Consider the following 23,793-nt stretch of genomic DNA (forward strand, 5'->3'; position numbering starts at 1 on the left):
GAGACTGACGCTGGGCCTGGCTTGAACATTTGAAACCTCAGAGCCCACACAGTGACACTCTTCCTCCAACAAGGCCATGCTAACATCTAATAGTGCCACTTTTTATGAGCCCATGGGGGCCCTTTTCACTCAAACCACCCCAATTCATGCAAGCAAAATACTCATACACATTAAATAAGTTTTAAAAATAAATATTTTTAAATTAAAATTATTTTTAAGGTCGAGCCATCTCTCTAGCCTGTTTTAAAAACTTAGCAAAATTAAAAACCAATTATAAAATTTATGACCCATGTAATAGAAGATGTCAGCCATTATTGAGATAGTCTAGAACAAGTTCTCCCTAGGCTCGCTGTTTCACTGTGCTGAGCTTTCCCGGCTCCTGTGTGCTTTCATCTCAGCTTCTGAACCACTAATAAAAAATTCTGTAGAAATGTTCCTTTTTTTTTTTTTTAAACCCTGTAAACAGAGTTTGAAAGAAAAGTAGGTTTCTGGGCAGCGTTTTCTGAAAATGAGAGGCGAAACACCAGGGGCGGAACTGGAGGTGTGGCTAGCTGGTGGGTGGGGTTTGTTGGCCTCTGCACCTTCTCCGTTGATTTTTACCATATAATTGACTCAAACGGCATGACCACCCCCAAGAAGTTTCCAAATGCCTTTTCTACAAAGATAGATGTTTTAGAAATTCTCAAATAAAAATAGTAAAGGCTTCACATCATCCAGGTTACACTGAAGTAATAGGAATCAGATAGGGATTCAAATTTTTCACTTCAGCATGGTGTATTTTGTATTTGATAAACTTGAAAACAGGCCTGTTGGTGATAGGTGGAAGCCATAGCTTGTGAGTGTGCTGACACTATACGTATATAATGTGAAATACAATGAAATTTGATACTTTCTAAGTGACCTAAGAGAGAAGGAACATTTCATTTATTAATTTTATCTGTAGTCTTAACTACCAGGTTCAAGGTGCAGGCACAGGTACTGCTTGGCATACTGTTCTAATGTGTCATGTGAAAGTAGTTTCTGTTTGAAAGTCCAATAGATACTCCCAGCTGACAGGGGAATTCCAGCAAGGTCAGTCAACCATTCAGACTTTAAAGGAAAACACAATTGGGAAAAGCTGCCTCTGTGTAAACATTAACCCATCTGGTTTTAAGTGGCTGCTTTTATATTGTTTGCTTTAATATAAAAAAAGAGACCTGGAACTCAGTTTTTTATATACTTTGATTAAAAATAAGTTTAAGGAACTTAGAAACTTACTCTTTCATGATTTACTGGCTCTTTTAATGCCTAGGGGGGAAAAAAAAAAAAACTTGGCTAGCCTTAAAGTACAGGAGACGAAGAGAAGCAGTTCTTTTACATTCCTCTCCCCCCCCCCCCCCGTGTGTGTGGCCTCAGCTTGCATGTGGCATGAGGACAGCTTTGCTTGGTCCCCAGTTCTGGTGATGGACACATCCATAGTATGCAGCTGGCACACAGGCACACACAGGTATGTACACATCATACTCTTACATGCGTATGTGAGCTTGAGCTCTTTGCCATCATCAGATAGTATTGATTAGACATTGACTTCCTTCTAAGTGTTTGGCTAAACCTCAGCCACAGGTGTGTAGGGTAAACAGTGAGTGGTTATATAAGCAGAGAAATAGTGGCAGGTGTGATCAGGCTAAGACTTTGGTTTTTTTCTTCTTTGAAAATGAAATACATCTTGTAATTTGCTAAGCAAAGCACAATCCATAGTTATCTTTAAAATTCTAGGTATCCCAAGTTTTAAAAGCAGTCACATATTTCAACAGGGTTGCTCTGAAAAATGTCTCAGGTTTGAATCCCAGTACTGTCTGATGGGAATAGAAAGTGAGAATGTTGTCCTGGGAATAGGAAAAATCCCTCTTGTACAGACCCTACCCCAAACCACCCCACGTTTCAGTCTCAAGGTTTGACTTAAAGCCATGTGTAAATTATGCATTCTTCACCCTGAGTTTATTTTTCCCCCATATAAGGCTGGTGTCCATTCTGGAAGGCCTTTGCATCAGGGGTGTCTCTTGGCTTCCAGCTCTGCCTTACAGGAAGTGGATCGTCTTTGGGTGTCCTTTGCACCAGGGCCTCTTTTACACCAAGTGTCTGGTGGTCTTTTCAGTGTTTGTTCTCGGTCCATGCATTCACTGGTCCTTTGTGGTTTCACATAATTCTGCTGCTTTTCCAGGCTCTTTGCTCGTTTCCCCCTGCCTTTTTTGCCACCGCTCCTGTGTGTGCTGCTTGTGTCCCTTAACTCAGTGTCCACTTCTCCCCCTCTGTTTTCTCACCTATCTTGGTCTGCCCCCTTGTCTGCACCCCTATCCCACAAGAAGTCTAGATAGATGCCTTTTGGATATTCTAGCCAAAATAGTTTTGGAGTTGCTATATACTGTGTTTGCCAAGTCATCCTCATGTCCCCAGTGCTGTACATTGTGCTTAGCATAGTGGCACCAACAGATAGTTGTTGAATTAATGAATTAAGTGCTTTTTAATGTATTGATTTATTGGAGAGGGTGGGATGCACTTGTGCCACCATCGTATGTGTGGAGTTTGGCTGACAGCTTGTAGGAGGTAGTTCTTTCCCTCTACCTCATGGGATTCTGTACCAAACTGAGGCTGCCAGCGTTGCCAGCGAGCCTGTACCTGCATAGCTGTCTCGCCAGCCTGAAGTCAATATCACCCCTCATTTCTGATTTTCCTCTCTTGTTGCTAATATGTCTGACTTTTCTCTACATTTGCAAGGATCTTTTGTCTTACCAGAAGCCCTCATCTTCTCATGGCAAGATAGCTCCCATGGCTTTTCATCTTGCCTCTTTGATTGTCATCACTCCTTCCTCCAAGCTCCCTAACCAGCCCACCCTGAGAATGTTTAAAATGTCCATTTAAAGATGGGTGAAAGGCTCGAGTTTGTAATCCCGGCATGATTATTATCTGAAATATAGATTTCATTTGTGTTTTTACAAAGTTTTTCAAGTGCTTTATTTTTCTATTTCAGAATATAATCTAGGGTGTCATGTTGCATTTAGCATATTTTCAAAGTGATAACATCAGCTTTGGTAAAAAGTTCCAAAGCACAAAAGGATGTAAATGTGTTTTCCACATTTGAAGCCTCAGCTACCACAGAGTCTGCGTGATGTTTCTGTTTTCTTAAATATCCTTCCTGAGAGGTGTGTGCAGGCATACACACCCTGACTCAACCATGCCCATGTGCATTCATGTGCATACACATAACTGTATTCAAATTCGCTTCTCTGCATGTATATTTTAAATGAGTATAGTTTGCTCATTCTCAATGAGTTACCCCAAACTGCCTTACTTTTCATTCCGTATCCCATTGATACTTGCACTCTAACTGCCTTTACCAGCTCCCTTAGGACTAGTTCTCTGCTTTTGCAAATAACGCTTCGGTGGATATCCATATACACGATGTTTGTTTACATGGGAAAGTGTGGTTTTAGTTTTTCAATTGATGAAAGAGTCTATATGTTCATCATTTGTCTCCTTGTTTTCTCAGAGTGACTCTACTATTTTAGCTCCTGTGATTTCCCCAGACTTCACCAGCACTCTTAGACAACATTTGAATTTTGCCAAATTAAAGTTAAAATACATATTAAGGTGATGTCATTCTTTTTTTATTTCTCCTGTGCTGAATGAAGTTGAGTGTCTGTTTTTCTTACTGTTATATTGATGTGAAGAGTCACCATGACCACAGCAACACTTATAAAGAGAGCATTTGACTGGGGCTGGCTTACAGTTTCAGAAGTTTACTTTAGTCCACTATCATCACCACAGGAAGCTTGGTGGTATGTGGCAGGCACATGCTGGAGAAGTAGCTGAGAGCTCCATGTCCTGATCCAGAGGAAGAGAGAGCTGCTAGGCCTGGCGTGGCTTTTGTAAACTACAGAGCCAGTGCCATTCTTCCTTCAACAAGGCCACACCTCCGAATCCTTTTCAGTAGTGCCACTCCCTGGTAACAAAGCATTCAAATCTGTGAGCCCATGGGGGCCATTCGCATTCAGACCACCACACTGTCTTCACATATTTGAAACCATCCCTATTTCTTTTCTCAATTGTAGCTATACAAGAGTTCACAGGCAGGCAGCTTGTATGTGTGGTGCCAGCACAGGAAAAGAAACAAAATAAATAAAAGGAGAGTAGAGTCAGGTACCTGATGTCAGTTTATGTGATAAAAACTTGGGATCTCCTAAATTGAATATAATATATTAAAAATCAAAACACTAGACAAAAGCAAGGGTATCTTTTTTATATCTCTATATTTTTGATATCTTTTTCTTTGTCAGACCTCTTAGAATATTCTATTCAGCCTTCAGTGTTATCCTTTAAAGGGAACATTTTGAAATTAAATTACTTGCAATATTTTTTTTTCACCCTACAAAAGTTATCGCAAATATATGGTTTAAATGACTGCAAGTTAGGAGGCTGGAAAGATGGCCCAGTGATTAAGAGAACCTGCTGCAGTTTGCCTGCTAGCTCCTGTGCCGGTGGCTCACAACCCCGTCACTGCAGTTCTAGGGCATCTGGTGCCTCTGGCTTCCGTGGGCACCTGCTTGTACATGCATATGCCTCCCCACAGACACACAGAATTTAAAAATTAAATTAATATGATAGATTAGGGTCCAGGGTGGCTGTCACTACACTAAAAAACAAGTATTTTCAGTACCTTCCGTCCTTCCTGGAGGTTCTGAAGGCCAGTCTGTTTCTTTGCTTCTAAGTCCTCCAGCATCGCTTAGACTGTGCCGCTCCTCTATCTTAGAGCCTGCAGGAGCTACTGGGGTCCTCATAGTGACTCTTTCTAATCCCTGCTGGGAAGGGTTCACAAATCATAACAGAGACTTGTGATTTGACTGGACCCATGTGAAAAATGTTGTCATTTCAAGATTCTTAAACTCAATCATACTTACAAAGTCCCTTCAGTAAAATAATCTTTACAGGTTCTGATAATGGGGACATGTCATTTTGCTCATTGCAGAGAATCAGTGGGATGTGAGGAAGTCAAGTTATATACAGAGCACCAGATTAAGAAAAGTTGAAGATGGTTCCAAAATGTACGTCCTGGAGGACAATAAGATAATGTTCCCAGAGTAGTTAGTGCATGTAGTTCATAAGAGATGGCTGCTACTGCACAGGCTCCCGGTGAGAACTGGAAACACAGTCATTCAGGAGGCAAAGCCTGCAGGCAAAGGAGGCAGCATCAGATTACAAAAACAGATGGCTTGCGTGTCAGAAAAGCACTACTAAGTCTATAAGCAATCCTGCATTATTTCACTAGAAAAAGAGGTGGGTGGAAGAAACTGATAGACTCCAGGCAGAGAAGCAAGCTTCAGGCCTCTTTCTGCTGTGATTGCACAATGTATACGCCCCAAGAAGGAGGAGAAGCTTTTATTGAAATAAGAATCAAGATACATGAAGCACCGGGGACTGTCCTCCTCCCACCCTGGAACACATGGAAAAGAAATTTGTCAGAAACCCAAGCCTGGCCATCAGGAATAGTGAGAGTTTTCGAGCTTTCCCTAGACTTCATTGCATTCGTCTCGTTACACACATTGAACTTGACCTTTGGGACGTTGCTGATCCTCAGGAGTTAAAGGAACAAGGCATCCTACCTGGCTTTTCGGGCGGTAGCTTCCGAGGCCACTGCAAACATGTATCTGTGTGAACTTGATCCAGAAACAGCCAGGCAGGGGACAAAGTTTAACCGGAGGGAATAGCCGGCTGCCGGTAGTTTCACGCTGCCTGCCCAGGCTTCAGCATGCCGTAAGTAGTTTTTGTTTTTTCAAACTTTCATGGCATTCTTATGTAGGAAAATTGCAAGAATAATTTTCATAAGATTAAATCAAGTTCTACATGGCTTTGTGGCTTCTATACTAGATCTGCTTAGGGCGTTTCAGCATTTTACAAATAGTTTTGCTCTTTAAAATGAAAAGAGAAACTATGAAAATCTGAAGCAGGAATTCTACTCAGGCTGATCCTGATGGTATAGAATGATTCTTATGTCGAGTGTCTTATGTCTAGGTTGAGTGGAAGTGTTTACAGTTGAAAACAGATGGGAACCTAGAACCTGGATTTTATACCTAGAACCTGGAGATTGAACATGTGCAAATCATGCTTAGATTTCACTCTGTATTTCTCACAATTGCTTTAATGCTTGTGTTAGCAGCTATCACTCTGGGGGTGGCTGAAGTTGAGATCTTTGTAGTCAAAGAAATGAAATGAATGAGAAAGTACTGCTTAGAATACAACAAAAAGTTGAGAACCTAGATTCAGGAGAAGCAGAATGAAGTGGCTGGAAATCGTAAGCGTCCTAAGAAACTTAGTGTGACTTGAGAGAAGTAATTTAAGGTTTTGACTTCTGTAATGATTTGTCAAGTAGAAATCCCAGTCATAATATATAAAATATGCCTCATATATGAAATTAAGGTGCTTCTACTGCCCTTGTTTTGAGATTAGGATTCTGGGAACTGCACATTGTTAGATAAACACACTGACTTCTCAAGTATTGCTACAAGGATGTTAAGGCTGCATTTGGTGTTGCAAGGGTTGGTATTTTCTGTTTTCCTTTCACTACAATGTATTAAAAAAAACAGATGCATGACAATTATATGATTTTGAATATGGACATAAAGTCTGATATAATGAATATATGAGCTAAAGGCTAGCTCTTAGCAGGTAATCCTGCCAGCCATTGATGAATGTTGAGATTGTTTATGTAGTTCAGTGGGTTTTCCCTGTCTTCATCTCAGACCTTCGGGATGAATTCTTTCCAAGCCTGCCTCTTACTGCTGTGGGCTGGGTGGGAACCAGACTGTGGGACTGGTGGGATGAGAGCTCAGGACACATTGTTCTAAGGCCCCAGGACTGTAATGAAGCAACGACTCTTCGTCCTTTACACTGTCGAAGCTCAGTAATTCTAGATTCCTGGCCTGTTAACTTCCTTGAGGCAATAAAGTTTCTTGGGTGAAGTTATTTGGTTAGTTGTTGGTTCATGAAGCAAGACTAGGGAGGGAGTAGAAGTCTTTGGAAAGAAGCCAGAGTGAGAGGTGACTCAGTCACCAGGGAAGCAGCTGTTTGCCGACTGCATTTGAAATGTTTCAGTCCTTTAGCCACCTGGAAGGCTGAAGCCACCAAAACCCTTTGGTAATTTTAAAAAGCCAAGCTCCTTTGAAAATTTTCAAATGCTCCAGTGAGTCGCCTCACAACCACGCCATGGCCGCACTCTACAAGCACAGCTGCTACAAGCCTGCTGTGCGCAGTCTGGCTCCCTGGCATGCTGCACCCCATGCCAGAGTCCGGCAGTCCCACCACCCCATCCTCAGTTTGCCCTGCTACATACATGTTTTTGCTGTTTCTTGGACACATCAAGCTTGAGCCTTAGGGCCTTTGCTGTCTGGAGAGCATTCTTCCCAGGCACTCTCTCTTTCTCTCCCTCCCTCCCCCTCCTCCACCTCCTCAGAGCAGCCTCTTCCTAAAAGCATCCTGGAGTACCCTCAGGGGCTGCCTGACTCCTACCCCTACACCACTCCTTTCCCTTTGCTTTGATTTGCTGTTTGTTTCTTTTCAATGTACAGTGGGACATTATTTTAGAAATACAAAAAAGTGTGCATATATGTGTATATATGTACAAATGTGTATATTTGGTCTTTCTCTGTAGGATGTGAATTTTAGGAGAACTTTATCTTGTTCAGTGCTGAATCACCAGTGCCCAGAGTAGTGCTGCTTGTCAGAATAGACACCTGGGAAATAGTCATATGAATGTCACCTGATATCATTAAAATTTATTCTAAACATTCATTTTTAATAACAGTAGAGTCACATGATTCTAAGACCAGCACATTAAAAGATACATGCTGAAAAGTCTTCTCGCCCCAGCCGGTTCTTGTCTGTGGTGCTCGGATTCTCATTAGAGCCCCTAAGCCTTTGCTGTTGTTTTCCCCGTGCACTCCATGAATTCTTCTGGACACACAAGGAAATGTGAAAGTACATATAGACTCTTATTTGCTTCCTTTCTCCACAAAGCACGTGCATTCTTTTCTGAACTTTTAATACATGTTGAATTTGTCTTGCTAATAATACTTAGGGAACATTTCCATTTTAAAACAGTGTTTATTACAGTGTATGTTTTGACTCTCATAGAGGTGGGCATTTGGTTGTTTCTACTATCTTCCTGTTAAAAACAGCAGTGAAGTTCTTGTGTTTCGATGCATTGTCAAAAGATGCCGTAGGCTGCGGGATTGGCCTCCAGGAAGATGGTTCTTTTGTGGCCTCCTAGCAATGTATAAAGACATTGGTTCCCATATCCCTGCCAAGTGTATTATCAGACTTTTGGAGTTTTGCCAATCTGCTCGATTAAACAAACAAACAAACAAACAAAAAACCTTCAGAATACTTTCTTGTTGTTTTTAGAGTTTATAATAGGATTTTTGTGAAGTTTTAAAAGCTTTTTAGTTGCTAATAAACAGTTAATAAATAAACAACTTAATAACAATTTTAAGTGTACAGACTAGCAATAGTGTGTCCACGTTGTGTAATAGATCTCCAAAACTTTCTTTTCTTTTTTAAGATTCACTAATTTTTAAAAAGTATGTGCGTACATATGTTTGTGTATGTGTGTGTGTGCATGTGTATACATACTCATGCATGTGTCACAATATCTGTGCAGATTAGAGGACAACTTGCAGGAGTCAGTTCTTTCTTCCACTATGTGCATCTGAAGCTCAAACTCAGGTTGTCAGACTTGCTGAGAAGTGTCCCTTCCTGCTCTGTGCTGAGCCAGAGAAGAGACAGCAGAGGAGAACGCTCAGCCTCCAGCATTCCACACACAAAAATAAACAGGTGTGGCTCATACATCTAAACAGAGCCACAAAGCTGTGGAAAGAGGATGCAGGAAAATGGCTTGAGGGAAAGGTTTCTTGAGCAGGACACGAAAAGCTAAAAGAAAGGAGCTTATGTGTTTATGGCAGGACTTCGAGGCCTTTAAGATGTTAATGTTTCTAATAAATGGGTTGCATAGAATTTCCTAGTGACCACAGAATCATTTTCTTCCATCTGGAGCCTTTGTTTGATGACCCTGCTCCGCCCTGTCACTGTCACTGTCCATCAATTTCCAGATTGTTAACCCTTTGCGTCCCCCAGACTGCGAGTTTCTGAGTTGTAGCTCCTAGCTGCTTACAAGCCTTCAGATGAGCAGTTGTTACATTCTTGGTTTCTGTGGCACCTGGTCTCTGACTCACCTCTGATCTCATCACTCTGTTCTTCCTGCTCTTGCTGACCCTGGATTGAAGTCTGCTGGAAGACAGTCTGTTTGTTTTGTTTTGTTTTATCTTGTTCTTTATATATAAGAATTAGGCAGAGGAGTAGAAAAAGAGAACAAAACCAGAGACAAATTTACCTTAACCTCATTTGGCCCATAGCTCATCTACTTCAGGGAATGAGATCTTAGAAATAAGAACAGTATGTAAGTCAGAAGGAACACAGGAAGCGAATAAGGTTTAAAGGCATGGCATAATAGCTCTAGGCAGATTTGTTATTCTTTGTTTTTCTTTTTCTTTTCTATATTGACTTTAATCTGGCAGTTTCATAATGCAGATAATGTATTCTGATTACACTCACTGTCTTATCCCCCCCCCCCATCAACTCCATTCCTATAAGTCCCTGTCCCACCTTCATGTCTTTTTGTTTTGTGAGCCATTGAGTTTAACCAGGATCGTCTGCTTGAGTGTGTGGACTGTGGTGCTGTCCACCGGCGTATGCTAGAGTTGCATGTGGGTACAACTGAAGCCAGTGACTCCCCTTTCCCCAGCATCCATCACTTCTCAGCAGTTTCCCAGGGTGGGTTAGGGATATGTGAGCCCTCCCCAACCCATGGACTGACTACCTAGAGACCCACTCTTGTACCCCATGTAGGCACCACAGTACTGTGAGTTCAGGAGCACAGTGGCCCTGTCATGCCCAGAAGACAGCATTTCACAGCCCTCCTCCCTGTCATTTGTCCCTTATGTTCCTTCCTCCCCTCTCCCTCACCTGGGATGCTCCCAGTTCACCCTGGAAGTCAGGGTGGCTCAAGCTGGCCGTGCGTCAGTCTGTGTGCCTCATCTTCCCCAGGGCTGCGTTACAGTTAGGAGTCCCCTGCCCAGTCTCTGGGTTGTATTTTTTGAAATTGTATTTTGAGAATTTTGTATTTTCAAATAACCTAAAATCACCAGGCTAAGGTTACAGCACATGTTTGTAATCCTAGCACTGAGGAAGGGTGGGAGTATTTATTAGGCTAGACCAGGCTATATAACAAGACCTTGTTTCAAAAAACCAATAAGACTGAGTCACTGCAATAGGTAATGGCTCTTCCTGCATATGGAAAACTAATAGCCAACTATGGACGTGTCAGGTGACTAAAGCTTACTGGAGGGCATACCTGCTCTCCCCTTGCTACAAAAGTGTCTGTGTATGCACACATATATACACGCTCAGATTACTTATGTATTTGTGCATGTACACACTTACACGTCAAACTCCATCCGAGGCACTTTCTCATGTACTGTCTCACTTCTGGAAAATGAGATAAAAATATCTCCCTCTGGCTTCCTCATAAAACAATCCTTGTGACTGTCTCCCGGTAATATACTACCTCAACCATACGGTTTAAAGATTAAATCTTGAGTGCTTTGTTGTGAGAGTGGTTTCCATAGCAAAGTGGTGTGATTAGCCTGGTAAAATTAATTTCAAAACACACCGGCAACACAGACTTAGCAGAAGCCGTTTACACAAGATATTCTGTGGACATCAAAGACAATTATGGAACACCTGGGCAGCACAGCCCAACCCTTTTCCTACTTCTCAGTGCAAAGAAGGCAGAATAAACACACCATTTGCAGTAGGCCAGAAAAACACTCAGACAAACAGGCAGAGGCAGGATAGCCACTCAACTGACACTTGAGAACTTGACAACCAATTTGGGGCTGGCATTAAGAGCAGAGGCTGGGGTGATAGGCGCACAGCACAGGGATTGGGGTGACTGCGCACTATACAGAAAGGTTTCTCACAACCCAATACTTAGGAACCCTCTACCTCCCCAGCACTGGGATCAAAGGTGTGTGCCACCACACCCAGCTCTGAGCCTTTCTTACAATCAGCATGGAAGGTATAGAACAGTTGAATCCCACTCCAGGCTGTCTCCACATTGTCCTCCCAGCTTTCAGAATTTAATGGTATGGTGGGAACAGTGGGAACCCAGTGAATGAGAAATAGCTGGGAAATTTTTCTCACTCAGGTTCCCTTAAATAGCAAGGGATCACACTAGGTAACACACTCATCAAGGGAGACCATAGGAAGTCACCTGGGTGCTGAGGGTGTATTCCTTGATGATGATATGTATTCTTAGCATGTGCAAATTCCCCGGGCTTAGTCCCCAGGGCCAAAACCAAACCCATCCAAGCAAGCCAAGTGCTAACTGAGGTTTGGAGAGGGAGCTCAGTGTGTGGTCCAGAACTTAGATCCAGCACCCAGTGTAACAAGTCAGATGTCCCTGCAGTACCTGTATACCCATCTCCAAGGAGGGCAGAGACAGGTGCATCACCTGGGCTTGCTAGCTTCCAGCCTAGCCCAGGGAGAGCTCCAGATCTGGGAGGGACCCTGCCTCAAAGGAATAAGTGATAGAAGAGGACACCTATAGCCTTCTCTGGCTTCTAGGCATGTGCACATACACCCACAGAGACACATACACACAAAAATAGGTTACTAACTGAGATCCTGGGGAAGGGCTACTCCACAACCTGTTCTCCAGAGAGTGATTAGCCAGTAAGGACTGTACATGTGGGAAGCAAGAGCTTGCATGGCTGCTTCAGGGGACTGCAGGGAGAATTCACCAAAATGTCTCCTTCCAGGGACAGCTGAAGAACCAGGATTTCAAACAGGGTACTTGAGAAACAGAAACGGGGGTGGGGCTCCTGGGAGACAGCTCAGCAGGTAAGAGAGCTCCTCAGAGGACCCAGATTTGGTTCACAGCTCACACCTCGTCTAATTCTAGCTCCAGAGGATCTGAAGCTCTCTGGGCATACACACATGGCATACACACACACACACACACACACACACACACACACACACACACACACAGTTCAAAGTTGTAACAATGGGGTAATGCTCCTGGTGTTAACATGGAATCAACAGAGTGCTTGTCTTCCAACATGAGGACCTGAGTCTGAGTTCCAGAACCCATATAGAAGTGTTAGGGGTATGGTGGCACACTTTGCAACCACAGGAGATTTACACAGAGGTGGGAGGATCCCTGTGGCTCATTGGCCATCCAGTCTAGTGTAAGTAGTGAGCTGTGGGCCAACGAGAGAGCCTGTCATAAAGAAGGTAGATGACACCTAGATTGTTCTTACAGGTCGTGTGCACCAGAACACACATGTGCACACACATAACATGTACCTCCCCCCCCACATGTGCACCCACATAACCTGCACCCCCCACATACACATGTGCACACACATAACGTACCTCCCACACACACATAACATGCACCCCCCCACACATGCACACACATAACATGCACCCCCACATGTTCATAAAAGGTACTAGAACTGTGCACCATAACATTTCACCGAGTACTAATTTCTAAAAAAGAAAAAATTCTGACCTGTTTAATCAAAAGCCCTCTAATAGGGCTGAAAGCATATTAAGAAGTAAAATGTGCATCACAAGCACAAAGAATGCGGAAATGAAATGATGCGTGAGATACATGGTAATACATTAAAAACTGATTTTCAAAATGTGCCCTCCAGACCACAAGCACGGGCATTAACTGAGATCCTGTTTAACTCGAAGTTCTCGGGCTCTTCCGCATGAAACCTGAGTTAGGACATAGGAATATGGCGCAGTAACAATCTGGGGTTTTGATCTATGCTTACACTCGTGAAGCTCAGCTTTAGAGCAGAGGCAGAAGAGCAAATAAGCAATGCAGGGGCCTTTGTGGCCCACGTCGTCTGCACGGCAGCCACTTAGCTGCCACGATAGAACAAGATCAGTGTCAGGCCAAGTGTGACTGAACAGAAAAAGGGAGGGAGGACAGTGACACCGAAATAAGAACCAAATATTAAAAATTCAGGCAAATGGATGGAACTAGAAAAGACCATCCTGAGTGAGGTAACGCAGACCCAGAAAGACACACATGGTATGTGCTTGCTTACAAGTGGACTTTAGTCATATAGTACAGGAAACGCATACTACAATATACAGATCCCACAAAGATAAGTAACAAGAAGGACCCTAGGGAGGACACAAAAATCTCAATCAGAAGGGGAACTAGAGTAGACAGAGGTAATGGTGGAAGAGTGGGAACAAGAACCATCAGAGCCAATCAACCAGGAGCCTACGAAGTTCAATGCACCAACCAAGGACAATGCATGGTCTGGACTTAGATCCTCTACTTATAAATACGCGATGGGCATTGTAGGCTTCATGTGGGCCCAATAGTTAGGGGAGTAAGGATATCTGACATGAACTATGTAACCCGCTTTTTGATCACTTCCACCTGATGCAACTGCCCTACCAGGCCACAAGGGAGAAAGAGGAACTCAATTCTCATGTGAATAGAGGAGCTGGGGTATCTGGATAGGGGGCTCCCTTATTCTGAGGAAATAGGGGGAGGGACATGAAGGAGGGAGGGTGGGGCTGGAAGGAGAGGAGGGAGAGACCTATGACCAAGATGTAAATTGAATTAAATATACATTGTGTGATCATATGAAAATACCATAATTTAACCCATTATTTTATATAATAATTAAGATATCCTACTAGAAAAAAGAACACAGATTGCCCTTGCTTTGCCAAGTGCTATAGAACCAAATAAACGATCAGGTGGCTGAACCCTTGCACAGCACTGTTAAGAGTCAGTGGTGATCAGGTGTGCTGGTATGTACCTGTGATCCCAGCCCTCAGGAGGCAGAACAGGGAGATCATGAGCTTGGCTCAAGGCCAGTCTGGGTTACGTTGTGAGCCCTTATCTCAATAATAATAATAATAATAATTTGGTGAAAACTATGGGTTTTTTTTATGACCCTTAAGTTAAAAGGATCTAAGCATGTTAATGAGGGCTAGGGAGGCACTTTTTTTGTGTGTTAGAAAGCTGCACCAGGGGGTTTTAGAGACGTCTGGGTTGTACTGTATCAGTTGCTTCTGGTGGTTGTTATGGGGATCAGCACTTATTTTGTTGAATGCATGAGAGCTGGCTAAGCATGTAAATTACACGTTTATTGAAGATTTTTTTTAAAGTACAGAATAGAAGTCTGGAATAAAATCACAGTTTACCTTCATTGATAGCTTATTATTGTATTTAATCAATTATGAAACAATTTTCCCAATTCAGGAAGAGGGCAAACAGGGAGAAGCAACAGCAGCATCAAATAGGGTGGTGGGTTGCAAGAAGGAGCAGGGTCCAGGGGAGTGGCAGGATGAGTGAGGAATATGTTTCACATATTTCAGGGTTCACATGTGTGTCCTGCCCTCTTACGAGAATATTAAGCATTGCATTTAGGACCCAACATATGTTGTTCTGTTTGCTGAGCTAACGCTGTCTTCAAATGCTGTTTCCAAATAAGCTCGCTCTGTTAGAGAACTTTCTTTCACTGTAACAAAGTACCTGAGAGAACCAATAAGAAAAAGGTCTGCTTTGGGCCCTGCTTTCAGAGGTTATGATCCATGCTCAGGACAGTGCCATGGTGTACCGTGGCAAGAGCATGTAGTGAGGAGCCAGTTCATCTTACGGCACCCAGAAGCTGAAGTGAGCAAGAGGAAATGGCGATGGAGTTTCAGTGTTGCCTTTGATGGCATCTGAATTTTAGTCGTGTGGTGCATTATTCTTTTTAATTAATCCTTTTGATAGAAATAGAAACTCATAACAACCATCCTGCCTGGTGACTCAGATCAACCTGGGGTGTAAACATGATCTCGATAGTAATGGCAGACAAGGCAAAGCACCCTGGAAGCCAGAGGCCGTGTGTGTCTCTGATATTTTCTTCAGAATTCTCCCTCTGCAGTGCAGCGCACCGTGTGACAGGAAATACTGATTTCAGGTTTCCCGCCCAGGCGACGTGTGTCATCAGGCAGGATATTTGTTAGTTATTTCTGATATTTGTATTAAAAGGAACAATGCACTATGCTATTAAGCATTTATTAAGTGTACCTCAAGGGATTTAGATGCTTTCCATAGGTGTGAACCAAGTTGCCTGTAGTTGGGATGCTACAAAATTCTGTATAACACTATTATCACAACTTACTGGCTTAAAAAAATACACATTTATTACCTGACTCATGGGGTGTGCCTAGCTATGCTCTCTGCTTAGGTAAAGACAGTTGCGAGGGTGGAGTTCCTTTTCTCCTGGAGGTCTAACTAAGGGACTTGTGGTAGGTAACACATTCAGTTCCTGAGGCTATGGGTCGTGGTTACCAAACTGAGAACTTCTGTCCCCCCTTCCTTGTTTCCTGCCAGGTGAGGAAGTCTGTCCTCAGCTTGTAGAGGTCAACCCACATTTCCCTGCCCTGAGGGACCCCCCAGCATGGCCACATGCTTCTGCATGGCTGCTGGGAAAGGGAGGGAAGTGGCAGACAAGTGCCATGGTTTTATATGACAGTCACATAATTATGTGCATGTAGTCATGTTTACCCCAGCACCTTCACTTCCCATGTCAATAGGAGCAAGTCCTGCTTGTGTTTAAGGATGGAGGATCACAGGGGGAGGTATGGGCCACAGAGACCTAGTGCTACTCGTGGGGTGACATTGGTGCCTGCCCAAGGTGGCTTCCTTACCCAAACGCCTTTGCAATGTCCTTTTGTTTTATTTTATTTTCTCTAATTTGCTGTGATTGGATGACTGTCACTAGGGTACTAGAACTGGGACAATTAAAATCAGAAGGGTAAAATGTACCATTCACTGTCAGTGCTGAAATGTGCTGAGTCTAGAAACAGCTAGGCATGCACACAGTTAGACTGACCTCAGCAAAAGCCGTGAGTGAGAAGCCAAAGGCACCGCTGCTAGCAGCCCATTTCTACAAGGTCAGAGATACAGGATGGGACGCTCTGTTGTTGGCCTGAGGAGATGTGCTGGGTCCCAAGTTTACTCTATACGGGTGTTTACTCCGCACGGGAATTTACTCCCTTAGTAAATCACTATTAAGCACTCCCCATATGCTTTCTGTGGGATTTGAGTCTGCTCAGTGTCCAAGAGTGCCACCATTATTTATGTCCCTGCTGCAGCTGTTGACAGGCAGGTGCCATGCCTACTCTCTGCCAGCTGGTACATGAGTGGGAAAGGACCAGAGAGTGAGGTGAGGCAGACGTGCTCTTGTGTCACATATGGCAGTGAGTACCATTGGCCCCATCCCCTTTATGGCCCACCAGCTGAGAACATGGTCAGCCATTCAGTAATTACTTCCTCCAGTCTCTCCCTTCAGGAGTTCAGCAGCATCCCAGGCTGTTCAGCTGATTTGAAGGGAGCCTGGGGAACGTGAGATGTAATCTCAAAACAGCAACACCCTACCTTTGGAAGTCTCAGTAAACAGGTGTTCACATAGTGCCAAGAGCTGTAGCCCTAACGTGAAAATACCTTTTAGGGAACTTAAAGGAACAGTGTTGCTGTATTAACAAAATAAAATGATCTCAGCCACTTTGCAAGCAGACAGTTATATCTTGCTTTGTTTCCACTTCTTTAATTAATGCTGAAATTGAACAGTTCTCATGTGAGAAATGTTCTTCTGTCTTTCCATCTGTGGCTGAACTGGCAAGTCAGCCTTTTTCTCCCCATCTCATCCTACAGTTGTCCAAGTGAATGATTCTTTTTATTTTTTTAATTAACAGTTTTTTACACAACAATATTTTAATCATGTTTTCTCCTCCCACAACTTTTCCTAGATCCTTCCCACCTCCCTACCATCTCAAAATTATCTCCTTATCTTAATGATACACAATGAGATACACAACTCAGTTGTGTAAATTGTTTCATTTTATATTTTGTCAATTTTGTAAATTCCTCCAAATTATAGTCCCCCCCACCCAGTGTAACATATGTACTCACACTCCTTTGCAAGTCATGCAGAAGTTTAATTTCCTCAGCTTCTCTGAAAATATCCCTGTGCTGTTTCATGCAAATTCTCTCTGGACTTAGTTGTTCAGCCACTTTTGACCTGGTACTGATTGTGAGATACAGCTCTGGCAGGAGAGGGAAGCAGGCATCTCTTCCTTCAGCTTCAGGCCATCAAAATCAGTCCAGTTCGAGGTTCAGCCCGTATGCTGGGAAAGTCACAGCCACTGGAGCTGAAGCCGCTGGCCACTAGGTAGGGGTCAATGGTCCTGAGAGGGACTGAATGCATGCCCTGAAGTCTTTTCACTTCGTTTCCCCTTTGCTTTGAATGATTTTCCTCCAGTGCAGAAGAGTGGATCCATGTTTCTGCATGGTGGTAAAGCAGAGATCGTGCCATGTGTGTGGCGTAAAGCCATTTAATGCTATTGTGTGTAGCTTACTTTATTTTTTCATAATGCCTTATTAATCATCATTCAGGATTCTGGGATAATTTAATTAGATGTTAACTCATTTCTCTGACAAAATGAGTCTCAAGTAATATTAGTACATTGCACTTTCCCTTCAAGACTGTTTTTCAGATTTGCAGTAGGTGGCAGCAATGGATTAGCTTACTGGGTTCAGAAAGCACGTGCAGGGGATGGTCCAAAAAGGCTCATGCCTTGCCTGTAGGAGCCTGTAGGGGTGCTGTCCCAGAAGTGCAAACTCAGCACCATCTGTGACTGCTTCACAGCGCAGCTATGCCGTGAGCACTCCTCTGAGGAAAACACACTCAAGCTTTCCTTACGTCACAACTTTTCTTACAGTGCGTGAATGTGTGTGTGTCAGTGTGAGTGTATACATGTCTGTCTACATGTGTGTGCATGTGTGTGGGTCTATGTGTACATGTGTGTGGTTGTGTGTGCATGTGTGGGGGCACATTGTTCCTATGTGTGTGTGTACATGGGGGGGGCTATACATGCTTGTACACGCATGTGGAGGCCAGGGGAGAGCTTTGAGTGACTTCCTTAATTACTAACTTATTCCTCTGAGACAGAGCCTCTCACTGAGCCTGAGACTAGAGACCCCTCCACCCTCCTCCTGTCTCCACCCACCACAGTGCCAAGGTTAAAGCACCCACACCCCCATACCTGGCTGTTGTGTTGGCCCTGGAATCCAAACTCAACCCCTCACCCTTGAGCAGAAGGGCCCTTTACTTACTGAGCCATCTCTCCAGTTCCTTCACAACATGTAATAATTGTACTCCATTTTTGTGCACATTTATAATGAACGCCACATTAAGACACCAGTCTGTCTTCTAGAGGGTACACATCTCAAAGATACACATTTAGTACAGAGCCCGAGTAATTTAATAGGCTAAACATAAGCTAAAGATGTAATCATTTTCATGTCAGTGCTTCTGTCATGAGTTGCTTTCAGCAGGGCCATGTTGACTTAAACTTCAGGTCTGGTATTTTCTCAGACTACTTATCAGAGTTGTGTCTAGGTTGGCGTATTCCCCATAAAGTTAGATAGGCCTTGGCTGAAGTCCATTCAGGAAAGAAGCAAGCCAGACCAACCCCACAGTGGGCCTGGGACACACCTGCATAGCGAGGAGTGGTGCTGTAAGGTGGGACTAAGTGGCTGGGGGTCCAGTTGAAATCTCATGTCCATTCTGCTGTCGGAGAAGCCAGGAACAGCTGGAGACCATGACAAAGTGTGTGAGCAACGGCCTCCAGGTCTTCCATGTAGAACTGCCTCGGAATGAGAAAATGAGTGCATTGATGCCCAGCAAAGCAAAGGTGGATGGGGTGCTGTTCCTACCCCCAAATTCAGTGTTTGGGGTAAGATGCTGGTGAGCCTTTAAATGTCATCCTATCCCAACTTCTGTATGTAAAGATGGATTAAGAAATGAACTTTTCAGATCTAGACACCACGCCTTTTCCAGGCAGCTAGGTACTAGTTTATTAACAGACCTCAGCTTGCTGCCAGCAGACTAGTAAGGTTTTACTGCATGAAGAAACTAAATAAATGGCTTCCTACTGGCACCCTATCCTCCTTCTTGTCCTCATGTCCTCCTAAAGTGGCTCTTTTCTTCATATACTCTGTAGTGGGCTGTGCCACACAGTGAAGTGTGAGGTAGCACCTCCCCCCAAGCAATGGCATGGCCAGACTGAGACAGTGATGGTCAGGGTTGGCCAAGCAGCACAGGAGAGGGCCTGGGATGGGGGGCTTTGGAGCTTTTTTTAAAGAAAATGTCAAGAGATTTCGGATTGAGGAAAATGAATACACTCTTACGAAAATTGAAAATGAAGTCCTAGGGTCTAGCATATGTCCCCAGGCCCAGCACCACTTTCCTCACAGAAGTTTCTATGTCTCCAAAGCCCCAGGCTCCCAGCAGATAAGCTGCAGCCTTCAGCTTCCATCACCACAGGCCTGCTAGACTCTGCCTGTACTTGCTTCATGGGCTTCTTCATTTTACTGCTGTTCGTACACCTTTGTCCAGTGGCATCACAACAGTATGCTGGTATTTTCTCTTTTGTTAGTTTGTGGATTTTAAGACAAAACATGATTGAAAACTTTCTCGCACTTCTGCTTTAGTTTCCTCTGGATCCTTGATTCCCTGAGACATTAATTCTTAGTGTCTAGAACAGTCATTGCTTATTTACCTAACCGAGGAAATAACCATTCACTACCCGGTGGCAGCATACACGGTGGGAACACCAATTAAGCTGCAACAACAGATTCTCAACGAATTCAGTGGCTCAAAGAAAGAAGCATGCTAAATCACTCTTAGGTAGCTGTTCTGGGCAGACAGCTTTCTTCGGTCATAGATATTATGAACATCTGTATGGCAGAAGCTTGGTTAGTGTGCACGTGGTGGGCAGGCCCCAGGAGATGCGTCAGGCATCATTCTTCTCACTGGTAAGGCTTACTCATATGATCACATCTCTAGTCCAAAGAGGAGCATTTAGCCCAGTAGCCGTGCATACATAGAAAGGTTCAAATGTGATCTCAGGAGTGCCAAAGATGGACTTCTAATGCAGCGGTTCTCAACCTCCAAAGTGGTTGGAACCCCTTTGGGAGTTAGAAACCATTTCACAAGAGTCATTTATCAGATATCCTGCATATCTGATATTTACATTATGATTCATAACAGTAGCAAAATTAGTTATGAAGTAGCAACGTGTTAATTTTCTGGTTGGGGTCACCATAACTTGAGGAACTGTATTAAAGGGTCACAGCATTAGGAAAGTTGAGAGCCACATTCTAATGGAAGAAAGAAGACTAGATATTGGAGGCCAATATCTCCCACTGTTTCCAATATGGTTGCCAATTAGTGCAACAGTTTAAATTTCTTCTTTACAATGTTTTGATGCAGTGAAATAGTTTGAAACCAGGAGCTATAACTCATCCCTGTAGATACCCAACAGCATATGTTAAAACATCTTGAACATAGATGTAATGCCATAGAAACATGCTTGCATGGTTTCAGGGTGTCTATATACTGAGTCTGTACACTGAGTCTTCTCCCAAAACCTTTGCTCTGTTCTCTCCACCTCTTACTTAAGTTCCCTGCAAAGCTTTAATACTCAGCCATGATGAGACTAGATCAGAACCTATGAAGTTGTTTGGGCAGATGTAATTTTAACCACCAACAGTTTCTGTCTATTTCTATTAAAGACAGGACTACTGTAGTTTTGCAGCATGATTCTATGGGACAGAAAACCCAGAGCTTTCCCCTTATAGCTTTGCCACTTGGTTGTAAGTGCATTGTCTGAACAGAGCATGCAATTATATTAAGGAGTGAATATTAAAATTAATATTCCTTGAGAGATTTTTGTGTGCCGTCTTCTTTGCTCTCATAGTATTGTCAACTGTAAGGAGAGGACAACGGTACTGATTGTTGCTCTACACAGTGGTAGCCTGTTTGTAGAGAGTTGTATAAAGTCATTTTAAAAACTGAGCCCATTCTTCCTAGATTCAGCATTTGTATCTTATAATATATAAGACTTCTAGTTCCTTCTTTTTGGAGTATTTGTACATGGTGATATCACTAGAAGGATGTTTTTAAATTTTCTTGAGCCAAAGTCTCATGGAGCCTGAGCTAACCTCAAACTCACTATGTAGTCAAGGATGACCCTGAACTTCGGAGCCTCCTGCTTCTACCTCCCAAGTACTGGGATTTCAGGGGTGCAGCATGCCTCATGCACTGTGATCTTACACTGAGATGCAAAGTGCTAATATGGGCCTTGCCAGTTTTCACCTGCCGTGGGCCACCTTGGTAGAATTGTCTCTGTTCTCTTCTGTCTGTGTTCTCCCATCCTTCCTCTGTACAGACCAGTTCTTCTGTCCCCTCTTATGGTAACTGGCAATAACCACCCTGCTCATGGTGACCATTCTATTAGAAAGAAAAGAGAGACTTAACCCAGGCTTTCGCTAAGAGGATGGCAGTACAAACTGGGAGTGACAGAGCCCACTGTAGCATAAGGATAGGGTGTGTTTGTGTAAGGACAAACAGCCACATGGCAGAGACAAGCAACTCACTAGAACAGACTGTTGTCTTGACTAGGGAAAGCAGATCCGAGCCTTCCCTTGCTTCCTCAGAGCTCTTGTGAGGCTGAATATGAACATCTTTGGTTTTTATATATTTCCTCCATGGATTGCTGTTTCCTCTTAAAACACATAGGCACGGTTGTCGAAACACCTGCTCTAACCTCACTTTGGGGTTATTGATCCTTCCAAGATTCCATTTTGACTCCATTCCACAGCAAGAACAATGTTTTTATGATTATCAAAGTTTGGCTCACTTCCTGCTCCCTCTCTCTTCTGTCTTAGGGATGGAACTGCTCACAGTGGGCTGTTCTCTCCCCACATCAACCATCTGTCAAGACAGTATTTCACAGACATGGCTATAGGCCAATCAGATCTGGAGGATCCCTCTGTTGAGATTCCTAGAGATAACTAGGATGTGACAAGTTGGCAGTTGAAGCTAACTAGGAACAGGGGCTTTTTAGCACAATGTGTAAAATATCAGTAAAATGTGATCATTTATAGCTCTGTTATCATTGTGTTCCATAATAATTCTTGCCACCAAAGGAAGAGCTAGTGATACAGATAATTTAAGTTGGTAAGTGATAAAAACATATTTTGCTTATGACACAAAATTTGTTGGTAGAGTCTCCACTCTCTAATACTTTTCCTTGGCTACAATTCCTACAGCATATGTAAAGTAGTCTTAGAAGAAAGAAGCCATTAAGTGCATATGCAGACAAAGAATTGAGAATTGGCTTTAAACTCAGTGTCAGGAAAAGGATCCTAGGAAAAAGAGGGCTTTATAACCTATTTGAATAGACAGAGATCCAAAGGTAAATCTGTTGGTCTTACAAGAAGAACAAACAATGGGAAATACATGCAGTATAGAGATATAGAGAGGAATTATATCTGTGTGTATTCATATGTGGCCTTGTGTGGTGAGGATAGAGGCTAATGTCACAGTATCCAAAGGAATATTCTGGTGGGCACTCACAGCCACAGCCAGGTGGGAGGCTGAGGCAGGACAGTCACCTGGCGCACAAAGTTTGACATCAGCCTGGGCAGCATAAAAAGGCTTTATTTAAAAGGGGGGAAAAAGAAGAAAGAAAAGTAATCAAGGTTAGAGCCTTCTCTTGAGTGGAGAATACTGAACACTGATGTCAAAGCCAAAAATAAAATGTAAATGCAGGGTGTTAGGAAACAGATCTTGAAGGTTGATCTACAAGAGTATAGAGATTATTAGTGTTAAGAAAGAGGCTCTGGCGTGGCACACACCCATAATCCCAGCATTTGGGGAGGCAGAGGCAGGCAGATCTCTGTGAGTTCTAGGCCAACTGGTCTACAAAGTGAGTCCAGGACAGCCAAGGCTACACAGAGAAAAACTAAAGAGAGAGAGGAGAGACTGTCGCAGGGGATCTGATTTTAATTGTCTTCATTGAGTGTGAGGGAGTAAATACAAAGTCAAGAACATTATGCTGTGGTCTTTTTTGGCAAGTGACAGAAACTGATATCAAATTGGTTTAAGCTTTTTTTTTTTTAATGAAGTTGGGAGGGAAAGGTTGGTTGGATTGTGGAGTGGGTAAGTACTGAAAAGAGACGCTTCAGACCCGTCTCTTAGATGTTCTCTCTCTGTCTGTCTTTGCATTTGGTATCTTTGTCTGCCCTTTGTATGGACAAAGACAATAGCTCTCTGTCCATGTTGACCTTAGAACTAGTATCCTAATTTTTTGAAGTGTTTCCAATAGTTTTGATGAACAGCCTGGGTTGAATCTGATAGTTTTCATTGATCACATGGCTGACCTTTGTCGAGTGTCTGTCCTTTTTCAGTAACCATGACTGAGGACACGGGGTGGCCAGACTCGTGCCACTGCTCACTCTTTGAACCCTGAGTGGGGTTCATCTGAATCAATAGGTCGAAGTGGGAGGAGAGATGGTAAAGGGCCAATCCCAAATGGGAAAGGAAAGTATCTGCTGCCTCTTGTTTTCATCTTTTCTCCACTTAGAGTGAGAATGTTACCCTGTACCTAGATCTCCCTCGTCTTGAACTTATGATCTGCCTGCTCCCACTTCCCAAAAGCTGGAGTTAGAGGTATATGCACCACCACACCCAGCAAGGTTAAGCAGGACTTTAGTTTAGTTCCATCTTTTGCACCAGGTTTCAGGAAGTAACTTCTCACTTT

At 43.3% G+C, this 23,793-nt stretch overlaps 1 protein-coding gene and 1 long non-coding RNA gene across 7 annotated transcripts in view; one reads left to right on the plus strand and one right to left on the minus strand.

The window, feature by feature from the left end:
- Map3k13 (mitogen-activated protein kinase kinase kinase 13) overlaps positions 1 to 23,793 on the plus strand; it is a 146,046-nt gene that overhangs the window by 21,195 nt on the left and 101,058 nt on the right. The window contains exon 1 of one of the 6 annotated variants that reach the window (XM_055624877.1): positions 5,431 to 5,787. The exons of the other annotated variants lie outside the window; for them this stretch is intronic. The gene's annotated coding sequence lies outside the window, so the exon portion shown is untranslated. Of the gene's footprint in view, positions 1 to 5,430; positions 5,788 to 23,793 lie in introns of those variants that run through there. 6 annotated transcript variants of the gene reach the window in all.
- Positions 3,623 to 4,829, minus strand: LOC129689610 (uncharacterized). Its single transcript, XR_008722144.1, has 2 exons — positions 4,694 to 4,829; positions 3,623 to 3,979 (listed from the first exon to the last, which is right to left on the minus strand). It is a non-coding gene; the product is annotated as an uncharacterized LOC129689610 (long non-coding RNA).

The sequence above is a fragment of the Psammomys obesus genome, unplaced genomic scaffold (assembly GCF_907164565.1).
Source record: "Psammomys obesus unplaced genomic scaffold, mPsaObe1.curated_primary_1811, whole genome shotgun sequence".
Lineage (NCBI taxonomy): Eukaryota > Metazoa > Chordata > Mammalia > Rodentia > Muridae > Psammomys > Psammomys obesus.